Here is a 26,405-nt window from a genome sequence, read left to right as displayed (position 1 = left end):
ATATATATATATATATATATATATATATATATATATATATGCCATAGCTAAGCTGAAGCCCACCTATGTGCATCAATGGAAACTTCTGCCTCTTCCTTTGCACTATGTTATTGGAGAATTTGGGCTTGGGCTACACTCCACTTGTCGACCTTTGGATATCTGAAGACCTTTGTGTTGGCCCTACTACAATTCCTATACAGTTGAGTTTGATTCCTTGCTCCCCACAACCTTGAAGCTCCCTTTTTGAATTAACAAATAGTTACGGGGTTTCCAACCTCCGGTGTATGCTCACTGCCTGGGTGACATCATGTTGATGTCATTCATGCCACGTGTCCACCTATGAGAGGTCCATGTGGCACCCATATATGGGTCTTTTGGGTACCCCAAAACACCAAAATTGCTTGCCATGTGTCCAACATTATGTCATGCTAACATCATCTTCGACTAATAATATGCTGCCACCTATCCTATCAGAGGAGAGAGAAAGGGTCCCTTGATCCTTGGTTTTGCAAAAAAATTTCCTTTGTAAATGTTTTTATGCCCAAAGTGACCTGCTATGAAACTAATGCCGAAAACCCTCAATCCTAATTTTTTTAAGAAAATAATTTAATTAAAATTTATAGGTTCTAACTGTTTGGGATTCCGTTGTAAAAATTATGGCTATAGATTAACCTCATAATGCAATATAACTAAAGCAAAATACTTTAATCTACTTCTACAATCAAACTTGCAGAAGCTTAATATATTTGAGCAAGATCAGGCAGAATACATATAACCAGAAGAAGAATCAATGCACATGAAACACAGAAGAATACTCAGGGGAAAGTCAGCTAAAAACCCCACTATCTGTATTATCATACAAGGTGGAAACACATCATTAATTACAAAAAGCCTTAGCTCTCACAGCTAGCCAGCTCTCAGTACAATCCTCCTGGATGCTCACAAGAAAACAAGGCTTCTCACAAACCTTCTCCTGTACCATCCAAGCCTCCTATTTCCTTGCGATGTTTCTCCTGGGTGATCCTACTATTACCAAGTGTAACACTGATCACCCACACTGATCTCACACGTTGTAAAACTGTGCAATCCTCAAGGAACCTTATTCCTTCTGCATGGATGAGTTTCCTTTATAGGAAAACTCATGCAACTGATAGTAACCTGTCCTTGAAATTTAACTCAACTGGGTCTTTCTCAAAAAAGACATGCATGAGTTAATGATGAGAGAATCTTTAGTTATCTGGAGTACACTAGTTGGATGTATGAATGCATTAACTAACTGAATTCACAATTAGTTCCTCAAATTGTTTGGAACTAATTTAACTGGACATAAATCAGTTAACTGAGCTAACTAATTACAACTCAAATATAACTCATCCTTACTCCTTAATTAAGGTATAATCTCCTTAATTTAAGGGATAACTGTTGCATGACTTCACAAAGACTTCTAGGTTGAATTTCTACAACTAATTAACTCAAGATGACTTAATTAATTATTTTTCAAGTAGCTGGTGAGACTAAATTTGAATTTTAATTCAAGGACAAATTAAAATTGGAATATTCTAAATGCTATTTTTAGCATTTCTTTTTGCTATTTTCAACATCCGGCTCTTCGGGCTTCTGACCTTCCAGGATTTGTTTCCACTACCCTGAATCAATTTAGTCCCGTAAGACCTTTTAAATAAACCTCTCAGCTCTGAAATTTTAGGCTTCCGACCTTACAAGCTTCCAAGTTTTCAGGCTTTCAAGTTTCAAGGCTTCGACTTTCCCTTCATCAATATAATCCCGTAGCCTTTTTAAATAAGCTTTCTGGCTTTTGACCTTCCGAGCTTCTATGGTTTTGGGGAGTGCTCGTAAGGACTTCGGGTCCTAACTTTGTATGACCATAAATTTCGATCGAGAGGGCCATTTATAGAGTTCCACATACCACTGGAAAGATTTTTCAAAGAAATTTTTAACCATGTTATTCCCAAGAGCATTTGAGTTGATCTACTGATGCATAAATGCTTCCAAATCCTAACTCTCCCAACCATCATGGTCTAGTATTATGGCTTCTCCAATAAGCCCACTATTGTGATGATTCTCTATAAGAGACCTCAACAACTGTGGGGAATCCCCTTGAGATTGACACATCAAACACATCAATGCCACCATCTATTGCCACTAGTCTCACTGCTCATCTAGTTGACATCAATACCAACACACATGCTACCGCTAGACATCAGGACATGCCAACTGTCCAACACATCTCCTAGCATGACTGTTGACATCAATGCTATCACACTTTCTGCCAATAGCCATCCAGGCAATGCCAACTGTCCAACATTGTGTGTGTGTGTGTGATAGTAAAATATTTCAATGTTCACAAGCAAGAAGTAATAAAAATAAAATAAATTCAGTTATTTTCTAATAAGAAGGAGATGTATACTTCATTCAATTCTCAATATAAAATTGATATATAACATTAAAAACATATTAATAAAAATAAAAATATTCAATATGGGTCATATTGGCATGTATTTAAAAATATATTAATAAGAAAAAAACATTTTAATATGAACAGTGTCAGTCTATAAATAAAATATTTTAATGCCCATATTAGGTAAGATATTTCAAAGTCAACTATCCATATATGTATATATTATATAAAGAAATTGAAAAAAATACATATTTATGGTTAAAACATTTTAAACATCTAAAGTAATCTCATTATCTTACATTTTGGCCCCTTTTTATGTGTATTTTTTGGTCAAGTAAAAAATCTAACAAATATTTGTTGAAATTGCAAATTTAAGTTGTGTAGCTTACATAATCCAAGTGCCCAAGGGGATTTTAAAGGCATTGTATCTATTTATGCATTCAAAAATGTAATTGAAACAATGAAAAATTACACTTTTTTGTGTGTGTGTGTGCGTGCCTACATACATACATACATACATACATACATACATACATATATATATCTTAACCACAATTTATCAAGCCTCGAGAGGGATTAAATCTCTTGAGGTGCAAACCTTTTTTCAAGTTTTGAACTCTAAAAGAGGTGTGCAGATTGAGAAATTTGATCCCTCTTGGCCCTTCATAGATTCATGGTTAAGATGGATCTATACTAGTCAGCTATGTCCACTTGTTCTTTATAGTTCTTTACATCTTTGACTATCAAATCCATTTCCTCAATATCTTATTTTTAAGCTTCACGCTAGGTTTCATTCTTCATTTTTTGTTTTTATATTGAAATAAAGAGAATAATTTTATAATCCTTTAATTAAGCTTTAGAAAAAACTATATGTTTGATAAATTTATAATCTTTCAAGTGAAACTTGGAATATTTGTTTGCTAATAATAATTGGAGTTCTTAAAAGTATATGTTGAGAATATAAATGCTTTCATCCATTTTTTATTTTAATACTTTTACCTTTTTCAATATTTCCGCATTATTTACCAGAAGGCCTTAACGGGAGGCCCTTGGTTCTGGGGCTCGGCTGGGCTTTTTCTTACTCCTTGGTTTCCAGACTTCGACCCTTCTACAACTATTATCACCAAGATCCCCATTTGGGTCAGGCTCCCGAACCTTCCAACGCATCTATGGCACGTCTTGGTCTTCATACCCATTGCAGAAACCTTAGGACGCTACTTGGCTGTAGATTCTTCTCAGAAGGAAAATGGGCTCTACACCTATGGTAGAATCTGTGCAGAAATAGATATTAGCAGAGGATTGCCGGATCAGATTAATCTCAAGTATGGAGATTTCCATTGGACTCAAACCTTGGATTACGAGAATACAGCCTTCCGTTGCCGCCATTATCATCAGACAGGACACCTCCAAAGTTCCTGTCCCTAGTATCTCGACAAAAAGAAGAATCTGAAGTGCAAGCCCAAGTCTAAAAGTTGGAACCACTGTGCGCCTCCTCCCCCTGTGGACGATTCAGAGTCCTCCAGTTCGGATGAGGAGGAAATTGCTGCAGATGGGCAGAACGTTGAGAGTCCGATGGAAGCTCCCTTAGACGATCCAGTAAACCCTTCCGTTTCTTAGATATCCCAGAAACGTTCTCATCTCACTTCGTCCTCAGACTCTGAGAAGGATATTCCGCCGCTTGGGCAGAATAGTCTCCAACTTGTTTCAGCTCAGCCAAACTCCTCTGAATGGGTCAAAGTTAGCAAGAAAAAAAGGAAAAAAGTCGGATAATAGTAACAACCCCCTCAGGGTAGTTCTCTCTGCTCAGTTCCAGTTCTTTGTTATTCCATGTTCTCTTTAGCCCTCTCCTGGTTCTTCGCCATGGAGCAAGGTGGAGCCTATCTTCTTGGGCTCCCTTGCTTTTCTGCTTCACTTGCATGCAAGCCTGATTGTACGATACTCCTCTTACTTTAATAGAATTAGTCTTTACTCAGAAAAAAAAAAAAAAAAAAAAAAAAAAAAAAAAAAAAAAAAAAAAAAAAAAAAAAAAAAAAAATCCGCATTATTCACTTTTATACGAATGCTTATAAAACTTATCCTCGACCTAAAAGGAGACTTATATTTTCTTTTTCATTCTTCACCAAAAATTTCCTCCACTCAAAGTTATAAAACTTATCCCCATGTAAAGAGCAATTTGTATTTCCTTTTTTTATTATTCATGTAAAGAGGCATAAATTATTCTTCATACAAAGAGAAATAAAACTTTTTTTTTCTTACCATCCATGTGGCAATTCCTTTCACTCATCTCAATTATGGAATCTTTGTTTGACTTGATACTTCTTTACATGCAATTTTAAAGATACTTAGAAGATTTCCCATTTTAATAACATTTTCTCAGTATGCATGTAGCAATTAACTTTAGTTATCGTGAGATATGGAATTTTTGTTTGACTTATACTTTTCACATGCATTTTAAAAAAATAAAACTGAAACCTTTTTTTTATATTAGAGATTTTAGACATGAGGTTGTATTTCTTCTTCTTTTCCTCCATCGTTTTTTTTAAATGGGGTCTAGATTGTTTATCTTTAAGAGAGATTCTTTTCCCACTAATTTCTTGAAGGATGGACTACTGATTTGACATCACTACCAGCAAAATAACTTTTGAATAGAAGTCTTGAAAACACTACATTGATAACAATTAAAGTGAGTTTGGTGCAAGTTTTAACTCTACAAAATTAATTGTTGCAAATAAATTATTAATTAAAACATAACATATGCAATGGAAAATACACACTTTAACACAAAGATTTTACCTTGGAAACTCAAATCGGGAATACAAACAAGATTTTCAATATATATATAATGTCCATGAACCACCAATCCATTTATCCCATATTAGAATGGAATTGTAGTTTCTTAACCAAAACTATGAAATCATTTGCAAAACCACCATGCACCACAAAATCTCTTTTAGCAAAACCATGTGCTAAAAATCACCAAAAACTGACACAAAAAACTACCCAATTTTTTTTTGGGGAGTTTTCCCCAGATAGGAGAAGCTTCTACCCCTTATGACCACCCTACTACATAGCATGCAATGTACAAGGGTGAAATTTTAAAGCTCGTTTACATTTTTTGGCAAGCATGGGGGATTAGGGTGAAGAAAAGTAGCTCAATCAAACATCTTTCAATTGCTCGATCAAGCAATATTTCAACCATCGATCGAGCTATTTGAAGGCTTAAATATTTCTCAATAAAAAATAAAACAAATCCTTTATCGAGCTCCTATACAACTTGAGATTACCTAAACGCTCGATCGAGCTAAAGGTTCAATCGAGCTAGGATATTGATCGAGCAATGTTTTAAAATTTCATGCCAAAAGAAATTTGGGGTGGTAGACTTAAAGAACCCTCTTTTTTTTATTATATAAAACCAGGGCTCGATCGAGCCCTTTCTTTATTATAAAACCCTAGCCTTAGTTTGCGCAGGGCATTTGCGAAAAGCACAGAAGGTGGAGCTTGACTGAGGGTATTTAGAGCCCGACCCAGCCCCCCAATAGCATGAATGAGGAGCCAAATGTCTAGAGATCAGCTGCCAAAGAACCAAATATCTGGAGGTCAAGGTAAGCCTTCTGCCATTTTTTGCTTATTCTAATTTCTTCCCTTGCAAATGATGAAATAAATTAGTATTAAATAAAAATTATCACAGAAACCTATGATACAAAAACCACATAAAACCACCATATAATTGAAATTTTTAAATTTTAAATTAAATTAAAAAATGCAAAAAAACTCTAAAATTTATTCTTTATAGTTGATATATAAATTTACATTCATATTCTATTTTAATTTAACTTTAATAAAATTTTTACGAATTTTTTTCTATATTTTTGTGGCTTTTTACATATATTTTTAAGTTATCTTTAGGTATGATTTGATTTGATGATGATGATGGTTAACGTCCATTGAGACCAAACATTGGTCTATCCGACCTAAAGAAACAAATTATTTATTTTGATTTAAGATTTTATTCATATGCTCAAAAAGCTTGGAGAGAAGCCTCCCGAGCTCACTATAATTTTGACATTGTAAAAGGCTAGGAAAGTCAGTATTGTAAACATGACACACTAACCATACACAATTAGGGCTAGGAATTTAAATAAGATTTTTGAAATTAAGATATAAAAGTTTAAATTATAAGATGTTTTTTAAACCATAAATATTTTCTTTTGTAAGTGTAGAATTTCTTTATAGTTTCATTATTATAATTACAGAAATTTATACAGATATAAATTTATGAGCATAATGGGATTGTTTTTATAAATGGAAATTGATTAAAAAAGATATTAGTTATACGTGGTGGTTAATAATAAGTAAATTGTTTATTTGTCTATTTTTCACTTGGAAATCATATAGATTTTGTTTATATCTAAATTTATTTTTGTATAGCTAAATGATGATTTTGTTGCTGTAGGAAAATGCGCAAACTAATTGTCATTTTTCTTAATCAATGCGTATATTCATAAATAAACAAACATTTACATGGTTGATTTTTAATTGAAAATTATATTTTAGAGATGTAAAAAACTAAAACCTCAAATAATTAATTATATCTATAATTTTATACTTACAAGTTTATAAAATATCTATCATATTGTTGCTTAAAATCCTTTTTGACATGTGAATATCATTCCTTAAGATTAGATAAATTGCATGACATGATTCAAGATTCCATTAAAACGTTAAGTTAAACATCCCTTTTATGATCGGCACCTTCACTCAAAAAATTCCGAAGGACTCACTAATGAAATTTGAAAGAAAATGCATTAAAAAACCAAGTTACTCAAAATGTTATGTTTAACCAAATAACATGAATTTTTTATGAAACTTTTTTCGATACCATTAATATCTAGTGAGTTAAAAAATAATTTATGAGTAGCAAACATTTTGCATGTGTTTACAATAAGTGGAAAGGGAAACAACTCCAAAACAACACACAAAATAATAATAATAATTTGATTTTATTTATATATCTGTGAAATATATAAAAAAACTAAAATATTTATTACTTTATTTTTTTTTTCACCTAGGTGGAAAAACCTATCAACTCAGGTGTCAAAACCAACAGTGAGGACAGCCATTTCTGGCTGCTATCCGCGAATGTCGGTTTGACTCATCACAGTTAAATAGGAAAACCACGCCACCTGAAATAACCCGCTGGTGGTCCGTAAGGGAGCAGGCTCATCACTCCTGCCAGATGCCTCTGGGTCTTGGGCCGTTAACCTGTTTCCTTACGTCCGAGGAAGACGAGCTCTTAGCCAAGCAGAAGCAGTTTTACGGCATACTCCAGGCCGGTTTATTACTTTATTTATATTAAATATATATTTTTTTTAAAATTATATTTATAATTTTTCTAGTATAATATATTAATAAAAATTATATTTACAAATAAATAAATATATATATAAAATATAATATATTAAAATACTATCACATGTATAATTTTAATTAACTAATCTTATTTTAATTAATAATTAATTAAAATTAATAATAAATTTATATTAAGTTATTTATGATTTTTTGATAAAACAATAATGTAATGTAAATACAAAATAAGGAAAAAAAATAAGCCAACAATATTTTTAACAAAAATTTCCTATGTATTAGTTAAATATGGGTTAAGTTTACTTTATGTCCCAAGTATATGAAAGAGTATGCAAACATTAACATACCTAAAATCAAATTCAGGTTAGGAATGAGAAATATATGCACAATTTAAATACAATTATAATGAAAGGTGCATTATTGTTCAAGAGTGTTGGAAAGTCAAATTTAGGTTAGTATTGAGAAATGTATGCACAATTTAAATACAATTATAATGAAATGTGCATTGTTGTTTAGGAGTGTTGGAAAGTGAAAAGGATATTAGTGTAATGTAAACTCAAAATGAGAGAAAAATATTAGACAACATTTTCTTTAACAAAAACCTCATATGTATTAATCAAATATCAAACCTAGGCTAGGAACGAGAAATGTATGCATAGTTTACATATATATAACTTTATAGGCAAACATTATTACAATTATAAAGAAGGGTGCATTATTTTTCAAGAGTGTTGGAGAGTGAAGATGATTTTGGTAGCTACTAGGTCAATTTTGATTGTGGAACAATTACACTCGCTTGATCTACTAATTGATTCTTTAACTATATTTTCTTTAATAAAGTTTTGATTTGAAATAATGATCTAATATAATAAATTAATACTATTACAAATCTCTTTCATGATTACTATAATTTACATCATTATAATAGTTAATTAATTAAATTATATATAGATTTTAATGATATAAACTAAATTTATCTTTTATATTAAATATGACCGTGTTAGCAAACAGAATGAATTAATTTATATATAAAATTTAATGATATATTATAATTTAAGTGTTTGAAAATTGTCAATTGAAATTTGTATTATACAGTTATAATGTGTGGTTATATAATTATATAAAAGATTAATAAAATAAATTATTTATTTTTTTAAATAATTTATTTTAATTTATTTTTTATAATTTTTCCAATATTATATTTCATAGTTGTTAATATATTTTAAATTCTTCTTCATATAAAATTATTGTATTTAATCAATTATGTCAAGTAACTATACCATATTATTTTTAAAAATTTGAAATTGCTTGATTTAGTTAATAATGTAAAGAAATAAAAACTTAAATTTATAAAAATATATAATTTTAATATTTTATCTATTTTTTAAAATATTTTGTAATATATCTAACTCTATTTCTCCATTTATTCTTTATTTGGCAGTGGTGTGATTTTCATTTCGTTGACTAGTTGATAGTGTTTTCTTTCTCAATTAAATTTGGAGAACCTATTATTATTCTGCACTCTTGAAAGCCCAAAATTTTTCATTGATGCTATTTTGTGTCCCTCTAATGCCTATGTTTGATACATTGTGCTGCCATAAATTTTCTTTTGTGCCATAAAATGTTTCCTTCATGACAAAGAGAAATATTCCTTTTTTTTCCTCTAACAATTTTTTCTTAGTTGCATCTTCAAAAAATTTCTTCCTTGAACCATTTCACATTCAAAGTTTTTCTTCTCAAAAACACTTCCTTCATGACATTTTGCATCAACCAAAAACACTTTTTTGCATGACACAAACTTTTCTCCTCTATAGTGTGTTGCACACAAAGTTGTTTTCCATGTGATACATCACGATTCAACAAAAAAAGTTTCCATGCAATATATCATGTTGTATGAAAGATATTCTCCACAAAACACATCACATTCTCCTAAAATCTTTTCTTTGCAACAAATTTTTTATATGATGTCATATGAAAGGTATTTTCTTTGTGATATGTCACATATTGCTCAAGTTTTCAATAAATCTATGACATAGTGTATATCTCACCCAAAGAGAAAAGATGAGCAACACAAATCAAATTGAGTATTTTATTAAATGAGATATAGATGAAATTGAAGTGTACATAAAGCCTACAATGATGTATCTTTTTCACCTTTAGGAGTGGTTGCTAATTTTTTATTGCTTTGAAAGGAAAACAAACACAATATACTATTAATAACTTCATAGACTATAGCATCGATTCTTTGGATTTAATTTGAAATATATATGAAAAGGAATCTTAAAACTTTACAGATGCTCGAATTTGTGTCATCCATAATTTTTGTAAATTTTAATAAGGATTGAATTTATGTCACATGTAATCATTGTAGGTTGTATGAGGGTTTCAAGTTTAGTGAATCAATTGATTTAGCTTCAACATTTTTATTTCATTACAATGTCATGTTTCAACGATGCATTGATACATACAATAAATCCACAATCAAAAGTGCATTTCAAGAAAATAAAAGCCTTTTGACTCTTTTCTAATGTAGCAAATTGTTTCATTATATTTAAAGGCTTAAAATGAGCATCAGAACATTTCCATGGTTAACATTCCAAAATGGGTAAGCATCACCTTATATACAATACATAGGGACTATGATAAACTTTTAAAAGCTTTGTAAAGAATTTCTACACGACATAATATTAATATTAATGCTGATACTAATATTAATATGAATAATAATAATCCTTTATTTTATTTTGTCTAGAATCTCTAGGTCTTTGTAAATTTTAGTGTTTTATAGATTTTAATGCTTTTGTAATGTTTAAGGTGAATTTATAAGAATAAATTTATGAAGTTCTGACTCGAATATGATAATGTTCGCATAAGTTTTTCATACCATATATTGAATGTTTGAGAGATTTCAATCAAATTTTGATCTAATTCGTTAATTAGTGGAGCATTAATTCATTTATGAGTGCAACTCATTTAATTCTGTTTATTCATTAGCCTTTTGATTATTATTTCTGTCAAAAGAAAGTTAGCAATAACCCCCTTAAGTGGTTTGATTCTTGCTAGAACCCTATCTCAGTAAGGTTCCTTGGTGATAAGAGCCCAACAAGTAGCTGTATCATTTTCATTTACTAGAACCCTGAATTTGGTATGCTTGTGAAATGTTTATCTCGAGACATGGAATAATTTCGATATTGTTGCCAACATTTGATGTTGTGATGTACTTAGTGCAACAAGAATAGTTGTAATTTCCCTACGAACAACTCGAGCATCGGGTTTTCTTGATTTTCCAAACAAATCCTTTGATATATATTCAGTGATATTCACACGTGCCTTCAAAATTTTAGCATCTTGGATACCCAAAAGCTTTCTGGCATGTTTTAGTTTCTTATGTTTGATCAACCCATGTAATATCTAAGCTTGTGCAACAACTGAATGTTTCTCAAAATATCGTCAAATGATGTTACTGAGATGCTCTCTAATAATTCGATCAGGGATAGGATCCCCAAGGTCCTCTCTTATGCTTGCATCCAATTTTTTTGCAAACCTTCCACCCCTTTCGAAACCACTAGGACTCCCTGTTATCATATCAACTTGAGAGGGAACAACCTGTTCTTCTTGTGGTTGATCAACTTGATAGGGCACATCTTGTTCCTCTATTGGTTAACCAAATTGATAGGGCACATCTTATTCGTCATATGGATGATCAATTTCCATCCCTGCATAGTAGAATACAAAATATAAATGTGAGTGAATCATAAGTATTCAATTTAGTAGAAGGTGACTAAAGTGGAGTCCCTTGAAGGAATCAATACATAAAAAAGTGTAAGGTATTTTGTAATCCACACATCTGTACAACAAGAAAATAAAATGTTCCTAGACGCCTACGCATATTATCCACTCAATGTAAGTCATTGGAACCTTTCTACAAGCCACCACTAATGGGGGCCTCAAGACCATCTAATGGATGATACTCACATACTTTTTGAAACCTAATTATAATGATGGAGACTGGGGAGGGTACCAACGACCACCGAAATCTGATCCAGGTACCGTTGCTTCCCACAACGGTCACTTATAGAGTAAGATAATTTACCTAAGATTGGTCACTATGATACCTTCACTAGACAGGGGAGTATTAATTGAACCATGAACAATATGTGATCGACTCATAACCAAAGTGGTGGGTAGCCATTATGTGAGAACACTAACCAACATACCTTAGTTTTTAACTCCTAGTATCATGACGTCACTTCTCTCAGTAATTCTTTTTCGTTTGGTGGTGAAGGATTTTTTAAGCTCCGTAATCATGGCTAATACATAATAGGATTTCATATTCCAATTTATCATGTAATAAATGCCAACAATTAATAAACATTTTTTATACTCTACAACATCTCTTACAACTAGATAATTCAATAATTTTAACATCTTCATGTTATGCAGGGTAACCAAATTATTTGTTGAAAGCAAGTGCATTGTTGAATGAAAGAAACTCTTTGATATAGGAGGCAATGTCATATGAATATGTAACATTTTAAAATTATATGCTAGACTAAAATCATCTCTTTTTGCAACAATATAATTTCTTACAACATTACATCCTTACAAATTACGACCAATGACATTAAACCAAAGTTGTTAAAAAATTAGTTTACAAAATAACAACTTTTACAAAAATATATACAACCAAATTTAACAACAATTAGGCCAAATAACCTAAAACAATATACACAATAATGTGAAACTTAATTAAAAAAAGGAAAATCAACCAACCATTTTAGATAATAAATAAGATCCTAACATTAACATTGATCATAAAGTAAATATTAATTTTTTACCATTCAAATTATATATACACTCTATAATTGGATTTTGAATTTAAAAAATGTTTAAATAGATGGGAACATACATGAATAATGCTATAGATGCCTTTTAATTATTTTTTATATTTTAAATATGAAAGGAGATTAATTTTTAATAAAAACATATTCATTCTTATAAAGAAATTAGTGTTTTAGAAAGGAAAAACACGTTTGCAAAGTAGTGATAACAAAAAATATGTTATCACATTTTAGTAAAATAATATTGATCTTCAAGATAATAATTTTATACATATGCGAGTGATGCAATTAAGAAGCCATGCATCCATTAAAAAAAAAGATGAATACATCTTTTTAATAAGTATTATTATGAACATGTAGTTATAAGGTTTTTACTTTATATTTCTTTGAGAATCCTACTGACATGTTATTTCTTTGCAACACCTCTAAGAAGATATGGATACAATTAATAAGCCCACCTTATTTAGTTAAAGATTGTTAAAAATAATAATTTTAAAACGTGAGATGGATGTATTGATGTTGATATATGTTTCATCACATTAATATGGAATTCTTTTAACATTATTTGAAATTTCATAATCACACATTTTTATAAAAAATAATTTTTTTTTTATATATAAATATTTGTTATTCTTATATAAAAACAATTTCTCATTTTCATTAATAATAATTTCAATGGAGCATTCATCATATCTTTGAAAATGTGAAAGAAAAATGTCAATTTTTTGCTACAATGATTTCATCATATTCAAACAACAAGAAACATCATCTTCAATGAACCAAACTTGGTCAAGTCCCAACAACAAACTAGTTTCATAGATTTTTATCATTGTTTGAGATCCATAATTTTCTTTTTTCTAAATTATGCCCAAATTTAGTTTTTTATTTGCATTGAATGTTTATCCAAAAACTCAATTTGATACACATATGCACTATATTCAAACCAAAATTAGAATTTCCCTTTACATATGATATTCCAAATTTTCCCTTTATCCTCTTTAGAGATGTGGGGAAGACATGGATGTTGATGGTGTCTCTTACAATAAATCCTTCTTTCACTTATACAATCCTTCCCCTAGTGGCATGATTTGAAAAAAATCATCAACCATAGTTCCTAAAATTGTTATAAGATTGCAACTACTTTGATGCCATGGATGTAGAATGTGTGAAACCTTTTATGGTCTCATGTATTTTCATATGAGAAACTCCCAAACAAATTATGCACCAAGTGTTAATCTCATTAGAGATAAGAACCTAGAAACTTCATATGTTATATAGAGGGCGATTTCTCATGAACTTTTCCATAATTTACACCTTTTAAACCAATGGAAAAGAGTTAATAAAATTTGTTATTGTATTCTCCATTCTCAAGTGTCTTGATAATTTCGAATGTTGTTCCTTGTGTTGTTATTTAAATTTTTTATCTCTCTAAGAAACACAAATAATACTTAGTCAAAATGTATTCTTCCACATGTAGTCTTGGAAGTCCACATCTGGTAGGGTCATTGTACATTGCTACAAGATTACATAAGTCTAGATAATGTTCAGGCACTTTGATATTAATGGCTTGTTTAATGAACTAGTTTAAGGTATGGTGTTGTAAAAGGACTCAATGCACAATCCATTTGAATGCTTCATGTTGCACAAATTTCCACCACTAAAATAGAGTTGGTTGTGGTTCATTACACTAAAATGGTTGTGGTATTGCTAAATCATTTTTTATTTTATCTTGGTTGTAATGTTTCATTCTCCATTGTTTCCTTTTCTTGAATCATATTTCCTAATACATAAAATATGGAATAGGTAATAGAGAGGTAACACAAAGAATTACCTGTATTTGCATGAAATTGTTGAATTGGATAATCTTCTTGTTCCTACTTTTCTTTCAATCTCTATTGTCTTTTCCTCATCCTTTCTCTATCCATTTCCCAGGATTCTTCTTCATTTGGCACTTGAGCCCATTTTTGATAAAGAATTCTCCAACTTCTGATGTTTGTTGTCTTCTGACTATGTAATTTCCATGATGCATTATTTCTCTATGAACAAATGTTTAACTGTGTTTTTATTTTTATTTTTGGGTGGAAGAAGGAGCTCGACAAGAAATAGCTCAATTGAGCTCCTAGCTCCATAAAATTCACAATCAATACCATTGATATTTGGTTGTTTAGTTGGTGGGGAGTTTATGGTTTCAAGGGCCTAATCAAGCTATAGTTGGATCAAGCTATGAAAGCTTGATCGAGCCCTTATTTAACTATGTAAAAAACTTGATCCAGGGTTTGTTAAACCCTCGATTGAGCTATTTCAAAATTTACCTAATATGCTTGATCGAGCCTTTTAAGCGCTCAATCGAGTGGTTGAGGACCTGCAAAAAAAAGTTTTAGCTCCCCTTTTACAGATTTCTCTGCAACACCATCTTGTAGCATGGAAAACTTAAGGAAATAATTGTCCTTAAGTGATGGAGTTAAGTGTAGGATTTGTGAAGGAATCCTCTATCTAATGGCATATGAGTTTGACATTTTTGAATTCATTTGATATTTTTCTCCTTTATCTAATGGCATATGAGTTATGAAATTTTCAAATTCATATGATATTTTTCATCTTATTTCTTTTAAACCTCATGTTTAATTTTTTTTTGGACAATTTCGAAGGGTTGAATGAAAAATCAATAACATAAAAGATATGAAATGAAAATTTTTCAATAAATTGCATCATCTTCATTATCAAGTTCTGTTCAAAAGCACACTCTTGGTTTTTGAATTTATTTAAATAGTAGAAAAAAATCATGCACGAACACATGTGTTTGAAAAATGCTATTCAAATATTAATTCACCAACTTCAAAAATAAGAAAAAATATGATTTTTCACACACACACACACACACACACACATTTTAGACTAAGTTATTGCACATGAACACACACACACACACACACACACATTTTAGACTAAGTTATTGCATATGAACACACACATACTTGTTAAGATATGCTAAAAATTGCAAGGGAAAGCATTTAATTTAATGGAAAATTGATAGATTATATGAAACTGATAGTTTTTGTGAAAAAAATCATTAGGACAGGAACATAATTCTCCACAAATTGTCCTTTTACTCCAAATCAAAATTCACAAAGCTTAAATGAATTTTGAGGGATTCAATTCGATGAAAGAGTAAAATTTTGAAATTCCATCGCCACATTTGCCCAAAAGTGTATAGTATATTCACATTTTCACCCACAATGCTTGTGGATAGTCATGCAAAGAATATGACACATACCCAATATTATCCCACCTATTTTTTTCTTTGCACGCATGGGGTCATAAGAGTGCAAGATAATAAATCTAAGGAAATAATGCCCAATATTTCTCTAGACCAAGAGAACTTCTCAGTGCTAATAGATTTTGTTAATTTAGTTGCAATATTATTCAAAGTTTCCACTTTTTCCAGTAGCACTTCTTGTCTTCAATCATATCCCTCAGGAAGTGATATTAAACATCAATATGCTTTGTCTTTGAAAGATAATCTGGGTTATTTTCTAAGAATATTGAATTTTGAATGTCACAATCTCTCTTTGCATATTGTTGTACTAACACAATCTTTGTGAAAATACTGCTTCCTTGATTGCATGAGTGGCTTCCATGTATTCAACTTCTATAGTTGATAGTGCCATTGCAAATTGTTTTAGCTCATCCAACTGATTTTTCCTCCAAATTGGTTAATCACATATCCACTTGTAAATATTCTACCACCCATATGACCAACTCATTATGCATCAACAAAGACAACTATGTACAAAAATATATCCAATATTGGTCTTCCTTGGTAGCAAAATCCATAGCTAGTAGTGCCACAAAAATACTTTAAAATCCTCTTTACTATTATGCAATGCTCTTTCCCTATTTTTGACATATACCTGTTCAATACTCCCACTACATGTGCAATGTCTATTCTAGTACAAACCTTTGTATACATCAAGCTTCTAACTATAGTGGCATATGAAACACAAGACATGTCCTCTTCCTCTTCTTATGTCTTGGGACACTGATGTATAGATAATTTACACCTATAGAAATAGACACCTTTACTGGTTTACATTTTTACATATTTGATCTAGGTGGATGTTGGTGGCCGCCCGCCTATTCCACTTGGACCCCCACCATTGTCTCTTTCAGTTTTTCAATTTCCTTAATTGTAGTACATTTACTATTTTTGGCAGTTTTTCAGGTCCTGAACTTCCGAAGTCGTTTTGAGGCCCTAAACGATGTTTTTTTGGGAAAAACGAGGCCAACATGGGCCATGGACTAATGTTGACCACTAGAATGTTGTAGTCCTGTTGAAGCCCCAAAAATCAGGTCTACAACAAGGAGGATACCCACCCGGTCCAAACCTTGAAAGCAGGTCCTTTTCTGTTTGGTATGGTGGGTCCGACTGGGGATAATGGGACCAGTTTCCCAATTTGTGTGTGTTGATAAGAATTGATATTTCCTTTTTCTAAAGATTTCTAAGTAAAATGCTTTTAATCTAATGTCTAATTTAAAACATGCAATTATATTCTAATGAACAAAAATATCTAATTCTAAAACTAACCCGGGATTCAACTTTTCACTTATGTGATCTAAAATAATTTCTAACAACAATTGGTAATAAAGATCATTCAATCACTACAAGAAAAGAATTCGATAAAAATGAATTGTTTCGTATAGGAAATTAGCCGAAACAATTGTGAGAAGCATATTGCATAATAAGTCATTCATACATTAAGCATAAACAGAATAGGTATCACCGTACAAAAGTGCCAAATGATAACTCAAACATTCAAGCTTTCATATATAAATAACTGAGCATAAAATATTACTTTGACACATAAGTAGAAATCATTAAGAGATAAAAGTACCATTGATAACAAGTTCTACTCATGAGTTTTAGCAATATAGATTTATCTCTTCCTAATTCAACATCTACTAAGAGTACAAAAGTGCATTTCAGTAGCAGACATTAAACACAGATATCAATAAATCTTGTTCCATTCATTCATCAAAACCTCCTCTAAGGGTGTAGAAGTGCATGTTATGAGGAAATGTTTTTGAAAAATTTCAGGACCCCTCTCTAAATGCATGAGAGGGGTTAAAATACTAATACCTAAATACTAAAAATAGTTTATTACAAAAATATAGGAGGAGGTTTAAATGACCATCCTCATCTAAGGCAAAAATAAATCAAAACTAAAACTAAAACTGAATCTGGAATTAACTATCTATGTATATGTTCTCTAAGATCGCAAGCATTCAGCATCGACTTGAGGAGCGTTGGTTGGCCGACCTCCGATTTTAGTTGCCCTGCGAAAATAGAATCGACAAGTGCTGGCGCTATCTTCTCGGCAGAGTTCGTAAGGCATTTGAGAGTCATGCATTGACTGTGGGGTTTAACCCAATTCAACTTGGTTAACTTCTTGATGGACTCTGCCCTTTCCTCAGATTTTTGTCTCCAGCTTGTCTACAGTTGCTGTGCCTTTGGGAGAAATCCGGGAGCGGTCTCTAAAATGAGGTTTTCTCTGTGCAGGTTTTCATTGACATAGTCAATGACGTTTATTTTCCATTGTAGCTGCTTCTTCCGCTGCTTGTTCTACCTTTGGTTACATCGGGAAACAATTCATTTGCCACCTTAGCGGTCAAGTCGTACCTCAAATCCTTATTACCGCCCAAGGGTGCCCCCGATAAATACCATCGGTTTTGGAGCGCGGGTCCTGCCTTTAGCCTTTAGCACCTTTCCTCACGGTTTTCCTGGCTTACATGCGTCCGAGTGCTCTGGGGCTTTTCTTCTCGAGGGGTTTTGACCAGTGATACGCAATTAGCGCTAAGTGCTAATCACGCATCAGAAACTGCCTCCTTTTCCCGATCTGAGCTTCCCAGGTGCTAGTTTCGCCTCCTGCATGGTCTCCATGGGCCTCGATCAATGTGATTTGACTGATGTCCTCGTCATTCCTCGCTGGTTGCCAACTATCATTGTTCAGAGATCTTTCTGATCGCTTTGAGTCCGAAGTTTGTCCCGATCTGATACAGTCATGGTATTTTGATTATCTTCATGGATCCATTTGGATCAATCAGACAATATTGTGTTTGTCCTTTTTCAATAGTTCTTTCCCTTACCGACCAGTTGTTGGTGCACTCCGCCAAATATTTTTTTCCTTGGCGAACTTCTCGACAAACTATTTGTTGTAGCTCGCCTGCGGCTCTGGTAGATGATACATAAGTCTCAAATCTTGTGGAGTGAATGACCCAATGAGGTCTTGGCCTCAAGACTTGAATTTTCTGTCTGTTATATCGGCACTGTCTAGTACCCAGTTGACCATGTCTGTGTATGGAAGAATCTTGGGTCTTGCCACTATCCGGTGCAAGAACGAGCATGCAAGTTAAGTAATTGATGCCTCAGATGACCCATGTGAGTCTGTTGTTACTTTAACTTCCATGACTCTGGGGTTTTCTTCTTCGAGCAGATTGTACATGCCTTCCCAAGTGGTTATGCCGGCATCTCTGTTGTAGGTGGTGTCTGTGTATAAGGGCGTCATCTCTTTGTCCTCAGCAACCGGAGCTTTTCCCTTCTTTCCCATTACGCTTTGAACACTACTGCGTATATTATTCTGCTTGCCACTCTTGCAAATTTACAATTAAGGAAAGAATAATGGTAAGAGATAAGGTGACGGGAAAGTTCTTAACTCCAAAATCATATCAAATACATCACCCTACGTGAAACAATCTTTTGATTAGATCTAAATCTTATCTCATAAATGACCATCAACTAACCATTAAATTAAAATTAATGCCCATAACTCAGTATTGGATTATGTGAAAAAATTTATTGTACGATGAGCCCTGCAGATCTGTGATAAAGCGATTTTTCAATTTTCTTCGCAATATCGCAGATCACAATATCGCTAATTCGTTCCGTTAACAATCATTTATCACCTTATGCATCTACGAGATGTGATTTGTGAGATTCCCTATCGCATATCACTAGATCAGGATATTTTACCTTAGGTGATACTTGCGGCATATGAAATCCGCGATGTGCAATGAGTCTTTAAGGCGTGCAATCTCGCATCGCATTTTCATAATTTCGGAAGTTTGCTTATATGATGTCCTCCATTACCCTTTGCGATGTGATGTCTTATTGTTAAGAGAATGATTTTATTCAGAACTTATCATAAGACTTAAGTTTTTGGGTTTTGTGGGTGTTTTCCTAAGTTTATAATAGTCTGTTTTATTCAAAGGGAAAGATAAGCGCTAGTTTTTTATTTTTTAGAAGGGTCCCCATTTATTTAGCTTTATTACTAAAACTAAATAAAGTGGGGGGTTGTTGCTGGCCACAACAAGTCCTTAGTAGATATTTCTAACGAGGTATTGTGGGCATCAAAAGAAGATCACATGCCAAAGTTACGATCCCTGAGAAGTTGATGTACCAATTTACCCAAACGGGGCCCGTAGTTTGGCGCTTCATCTCCTAGGGTTAGGTTTTTGGATGTTTAGTGTTTTCCATTGTTTCTCAATAATAACTAGGCCTTTGAACCTCATTGTAACATAGCTCAAAGGAATGTAGCTGCCACATATCTTCTTAGAGATAAGCTACCATCGCTCGAGCTAGTCTTATTTCCGTTCTGTTTGTAAGCATTTTCAGTATCTGATATTAATGAAATGAAGTGTTATTTCTGCTGCATCTCAATAATTATGGTTATATTTGTAATTTGTTGTGTTCTTGTTTAAATTTGGATCAATATTAAAACTCTGCAATATTGTCTCTACATACTTCCTTCGACTTAGCTAGAGTTTCCAATTTTCCCAATCTATTTTAATTTCCATGTCCAAGATAAAATTTGCAACATTGAGATCCTTCATGTCAAATCTAGAGGACAACTAAGTTTTTACTCTTGGATGATCTCCATGCCATTTCCAATTACCAACATATAAAATACCAAATAAATAGTGCGATCACCAACTAATTTGAAATATACAAAATGATCTGCTTTACTCCTTGTGAAGTCAAGTCCTAGTATATAAATATTAATATTTTAATATCATATCCTTGATGATTGCTTTACCAATACAGAGGCTTTTTCAACCTGCATACTAGTTATTTATTTCCTTTCACAACAAAAATTTCTGGCCACTTCACGTATATTTCTTTTTCCAGATCCCCATTGAGAACGGTGTCTTCATGTCCATCCTCGACCTCATTTTTGTCCAAGGTTGCCATTTCTTCAATCACGGACATTTTCCAAAGTTTTCCATCCTTTGAATCCACTTACCCCCTCACAACAATAGGATTATCATCACTAATAAACAAAATAAAATTTGAACAAAAATTAGGTGGAGTATACCTTTATGGCAGGCTGCCTTTTTTTTTCGAACCGATCTCCTAAGTGCCAAAGTCTACAGTTCTTCTTCTTCTTATTCTCGTTCTTCTCGAGAGTCTGGTTGATCATTCTTCAATTTAAACTCTATCTTTTATGGTTCTTTCTCTCTTAGTGGGAATTCCTATTTGACAAAATCTTTGACTTCTCTAAATACTACATCTCAACTATACACAACCTTCTTAATTTACGGGTTCCAAAGCTTATAACTTTTAGACCATTTTTATATCCAATAAAGATACACTTTTCAACTTTCTTATCCAACTTACTCCTATTCTCCTTTGGAACATGTACATAATCATCACAACCAAATATCCTAAGATGTTTAAGAGAAGGTTTCTTCCCAGTCCATAACTTGTGTGGAGTGTTTTCATCCAACGTTGATGAGGGTGATATATTTACTAGAAAACACATAATGTACACTACCTTTGGCCATAATTCTTGTCCTAACTCAACACTATTGAGCATGCTCCTTGATTTCTCCACAAGTGTCCTATTCATCCTTTCCACAACTCCTTTCTCCATCATTTTCTTTCCTCAACACCTTAATTTTCTTCTCTGCTTGATTTTCCATAATAAACTTAAACTATTTGAATTTGTTAAAAACTTCAAATTTCCAAGGAAATAAATCCATATATTCCTAGAGAAGTCATATATAATTGAGACATAGTACATATATTTACCCTATCATGGAATCAACATAGGTCCAAGCACATCATTGTGCACCAACTATAATATTTCCTCTGACTTCGTAGAACTAGTGGAGAATCTTACACAATTCTACTTCCCATATAAACATTGTTCACAAAAATAAATCTAGAGAGAAATTAAACATACCTTCTACCATACCCGATCCATTAATTTCCATTAATATTCCATTGGAAAATTCATCACAACATGTTTGATAAATTTAGACTGAAAATCCAAAACCTGTAATATGAGGGTTATTTTACTTAGACATATTAGTTTACTAAGTTATTGGTTTTATCCATGTAATATATAAAATGAAAAAAATAGAGAACAAACAAAAATACAATCAATCACAACCATAATAACACAATATATGACCTAGGAAACCATTTTGGCTGAAAACCAAGCTAGAAGGTGATGTTTCTCTTCTCTCTCTTTCTCTGAATGGAAACAAATGCAAGTATAAAGAAGTGATGCCTATGGTCCGTGGGATTCTATAGTGCAAAAAACCTCTATGTTTACTCTTTCCCTATCCATTTTGGCTACTCTTCTCATATATGGAAGAAAATGCGCTCAAACAAAATGGAACCCTTTTCCTCTTAGTGGCTCGGTTATAACATGGTCTGATATCCTACTAGTGGTTAAGCTTGACTCCTTCAACTCTTAACTAGAGTTACAACATAGAATATTCTAGAGTCTTCTTCACCATGATAACATGGCTATCCCTTTTCCATGAATAATGGGGGTTTACATATCATCATCTCAAATCATGGTGGTCAAAACAAGAAGGTCAACTTATGGGTGGCACAAATTTTGCATACAAAATCTGATTGAGGTGATTCTTGCATTGTTGGAAAGTTATTTATGTGTAGAACAGTGTCAATGGGTTGCGCTCAAGTGATGAATTTTTACCCCCAAAAATCCCATTTTATGCCTCAAATTACTTCTGGAGGGTTTCATAACCTAATTTGCCAAATTGGGACATACTGATAAAAATGGTCATGTTAGATGATTCCTCCACTATTTCCACTCTAAAAGATAAATATGGATGAAAAACACTAAAATGATCCAGTATAAATCACGCCTCCCCATTTTGGGAGGCTTTTGGTCCCCAAAAGACTCTTCTAAATGAGGTGAGTAAAAGTTTCCTCCACCTTCTCTTTGGTGTACCATTTAACCTTGATTAGAACCTATCCTTTCAACCCAATTTTACAAAGAGCATGCTACCATTGTCTTATAGTTATGGATCTCTTTTGAAAAATTTTATCATCTCTCAACTCCGTATGAGCATCTAGTACCAAATTCTCTATATAAGGTATGACCTATTCCCCTCTTGATCTAGAATGGAAGGATGATATAGTTTTAGATTCTCCCCATTCACCACTAATTAAATGCACATTTATGTGGGTAGATAGAGTTTATAACCATTATCTCCCACCTTCTTCAGTATCTCGAAGGGGCCATATAATAGAGCCTTTATTTTCTTACTAGGACCCTATAACCTCTCCTTGTTCAATTGTAACCATACTTTGTCTCCCACTTTAAATGAATTTTATTTTTTGTGCTGATCATGCCTAGCCTTGTATTTTTCTTGTGATTTTTGTAGTGTCTCCTGTACTTGTAGATGGATCTTCCTGGTCTTTGTTGGGTGTAGTATATGGTATTTTAATGGACCAACATTTAATGTCAATCTGGGGTCTGTAGACTTTGAGGCGCAATTCTAGAAATGCCAGAGAAATACTTCAGGAACCTGCAAAAGAAAACCTTACTATGTCCTTGGAAACTATCTACTCACAACTTCGAGTTCCTGCAAACACTAGTCAATCCCTACTCTAATCTTGCAATCAAAACCATTCATTAGAAACAAAACCCTAACTATTGCAAACATTAATCTTGCAGTTCTATCAACAATTGTAAGCAAACCCTAGCCATTAACAATTGGAAAAGAAACACTAATTGAAGAGAAAACCCTAAATAAAGAGAAAAGCCCTAATTATCGAATTTCAAACCCTAGCTACTAATTAACTAGAGACCTGAGCATTAACTTTTAACTAAGCAACCCAAATGCAAAAACTGTCTTAATTAATTTACGAGCATATGAGTTAAAACCCAATCAAAATAAAACTTGATTCCATATCTACACTTGGTTATATTGAAAATTATCTCTCTATAAAAATAAAAGAGTGGCTACAAATCCACCTATGGCACCACTAATCCTAATGCAATATGCTAGTTGTGTAAACCAAGCATCAAATTCATGAATCAAAATGTTATATATATATATATATATATATATATATAACATACAAAAACCCTTTTACCCCTCATTATATGGTCAATATATTATTTTATGTTTTCCTCATTTGTTATGCCCCAATTTGAACACACGTGGTATGGTACTGTTTTGTCAGTGAAGCCCTTGTGAAAGGACTGAGAAACATTTAATAAATAGAACTCATGTTAGGTTCTAGTTTCTATGCTTGATCTTGTCTTTGTGATTTGAATTACTTATAGAGGGGATGAGTTGGCTATTTATGCCCACCAATCTAGCTCGTCGTTCCTTCTCTATTGTTTATTCATTAAATTGGTTGCAAATATATTATGTGTTGTTGTTATTTATGCTTGGGTGTACTAACTGGTGCTATTGATTTTATATTTAAAGGTTCTTGGTGCAAAAACTATGTACTCTGAGATATATATATATATATATATATATATATATATATAGATATATAGATATATATATATATATATATATATATATATATATATATATATATATATATATATATATGCACACACACACACACACACACACACACACACACACATATAAATAGATATATATTATAAGGTATTTTTTACGCCATATATTGGCCAAGCAGGGGCCAAAAATAGGTGGAGTATCATGGAAGTATAAAGCGCAATGAACATTTCCTCTAGAGTATCGAGTGTGCAATGAAATTTTCCTATGGAGTATCGAGAGTGCAGCAAAATTAAGGTTAATTCTTGAGACAATCAGTGAGGCAACATTCATCTATTTGTGGTGTGGCAACAAGGGTATTTGGCATCTATTTGGGTAGTGAATTATCATCCAAATGTATTTTTAGGTAGCAAGATTGAGATGAGGTTCAGTTAGAGGCAGCAAGGATTTTTGTGCTCATATTTTACATAACGTCCCATCTTGAGCATCTTCTTGTGGTAACATAGTTGTTGTAGGGTTAAATCCTCGGCAATGTACTCTCTTGAGGTTTAGTTTGAGGTTCATTCATCCCTCTATGACAACAAAAGGCTGAAATAAGCCCTATTGTGGTAGCAACTACCTTAGAAGGATCCTTGATGGTAGAAACTCACACTTAGGGCCAAGTCGGAGTTCATTGAGATAAGCAAGTATGTCTATTGTAGCCACTAAACCCTCTTGAGCTCTGGCCTGGGTAGCAAGGTTCTGTTCAAGGCAACATAGGATGGTTCAGGAGCAGTGGCATCACTTAACCTTCTCTAATGATTTATATGGCAACATATTGAGACCGGGGCATGATCTAGGCATTAGATCACCTCTATGTGGATTTGTTGCAGCATGACAATTCTTAGGTGTGTTTGTAGAGAGCATCTATGACTTATCTTATATCCCATTGTTAAATGCCTTTCCCTATGTTGGGATTCACTACTAAGTTTCAATCCATTTTATATTGTAATAGGTTTGACTATGTTATATGCATTATGAGGTTATCCACTGTAATGAATACCACTTTCCCACATTTTGTAATAAAAATTGTTTAATCGAGTCATCTGGATATTTATGTCATAGTTTGTAGGAGAGTTGAGAAGTTAGCAGTCATCTAGAATTTTATCATTTACATGCAGATGAGTCTAGAAGTAATAACTTATCCTTCATTTATAATCATCTAGCTTTGGGTTTTGAAAATCTCCTTAAGGAGACTAGTGCAGGAAAAACCCCTTTTTGATTGTATGTGCTTACTCTTCATTGTCATCTTTATTCCCACATGGATTAATATGTTAAAGTTTTCATTTTCATAATTATATGTTGTTGTATATTCCCTTTATTGACTTGTTGTGGATGTGTGCTTAATGATTATATTCTATTATTTTCCCACTTAGTCTTCTTCTGTTGAAACTCTCTGACCTTGCCACAAATATTTCTCTTTAAGATCTAGTCAGTAAGATACCGTTCCTTCTGTATATGAAATTGTAGTGTGTTTTTTGATTGCCTTGCTAGTCATACACTCTCTCAGTTTGATCCATTAACACATCCTTTCTCTAGTGTAATACATTGTAGCTACTATGTCATGTTATTTACCATATTTCTAAACTCTTTTATACTTTTAAATTAAAATCCAAACTTTATGAGTTTTGTTGTGGTGCATTTTCCTTTTATGACTGATAGATGTTAAGATCATGTGAAATTTTTTAAGACTTTATCTTTCTCAATTTTCTTTTGCATAATGAATTTAGAGGGGGATTTTCATCTCAGATTGTCATTTCAAATTGTCATTTTAGATTGTAATTGATCTGAGTTTTTTATTGGTTGTGAAGGAAAATCCTGTGATATTCAAAGTGGTGCAATCTCTGGATATTTGTCTCAAGATGATCTCATAGTACGGTACCCTTTTTTGAAAGACCAGGTTGGAATTTTTTTTTATTTCAAAAATATCCAACAAATTAAGCTTTTTT

The 26,405-nt window shown here is 32.5% G+C and overlaps 1 pseudogene; it reads left to right on the top strand.

The window, feature by feature from the left end:
• LOC149167481 (aspartic proteinase-like) overlaps positions 1 to 26,405 on the top strand; it is a 57,819-nt pseudogene that overhangs the window by 20,071 nt on the left and 11,343 nt on the right.

This window comes from Pinus tabuliformis, chromosome 5_1, assembly GCF_031772625.1.
Source record: "Pinus tabuliformis cultivar Carrire ecotype Pingquan chromosome 5_1, CPIR1, whole genome shotgun sequence".
Lineage (NCBI taxonomy): Eukaryota > Viridiplantae > Streptophyta > Pinopsida > Pinales > Pinaceae > Pinus > Pinus tabuliformis.
This window is presented reverse-complemented; position numbering and strand designations above follow the sequence as displayed.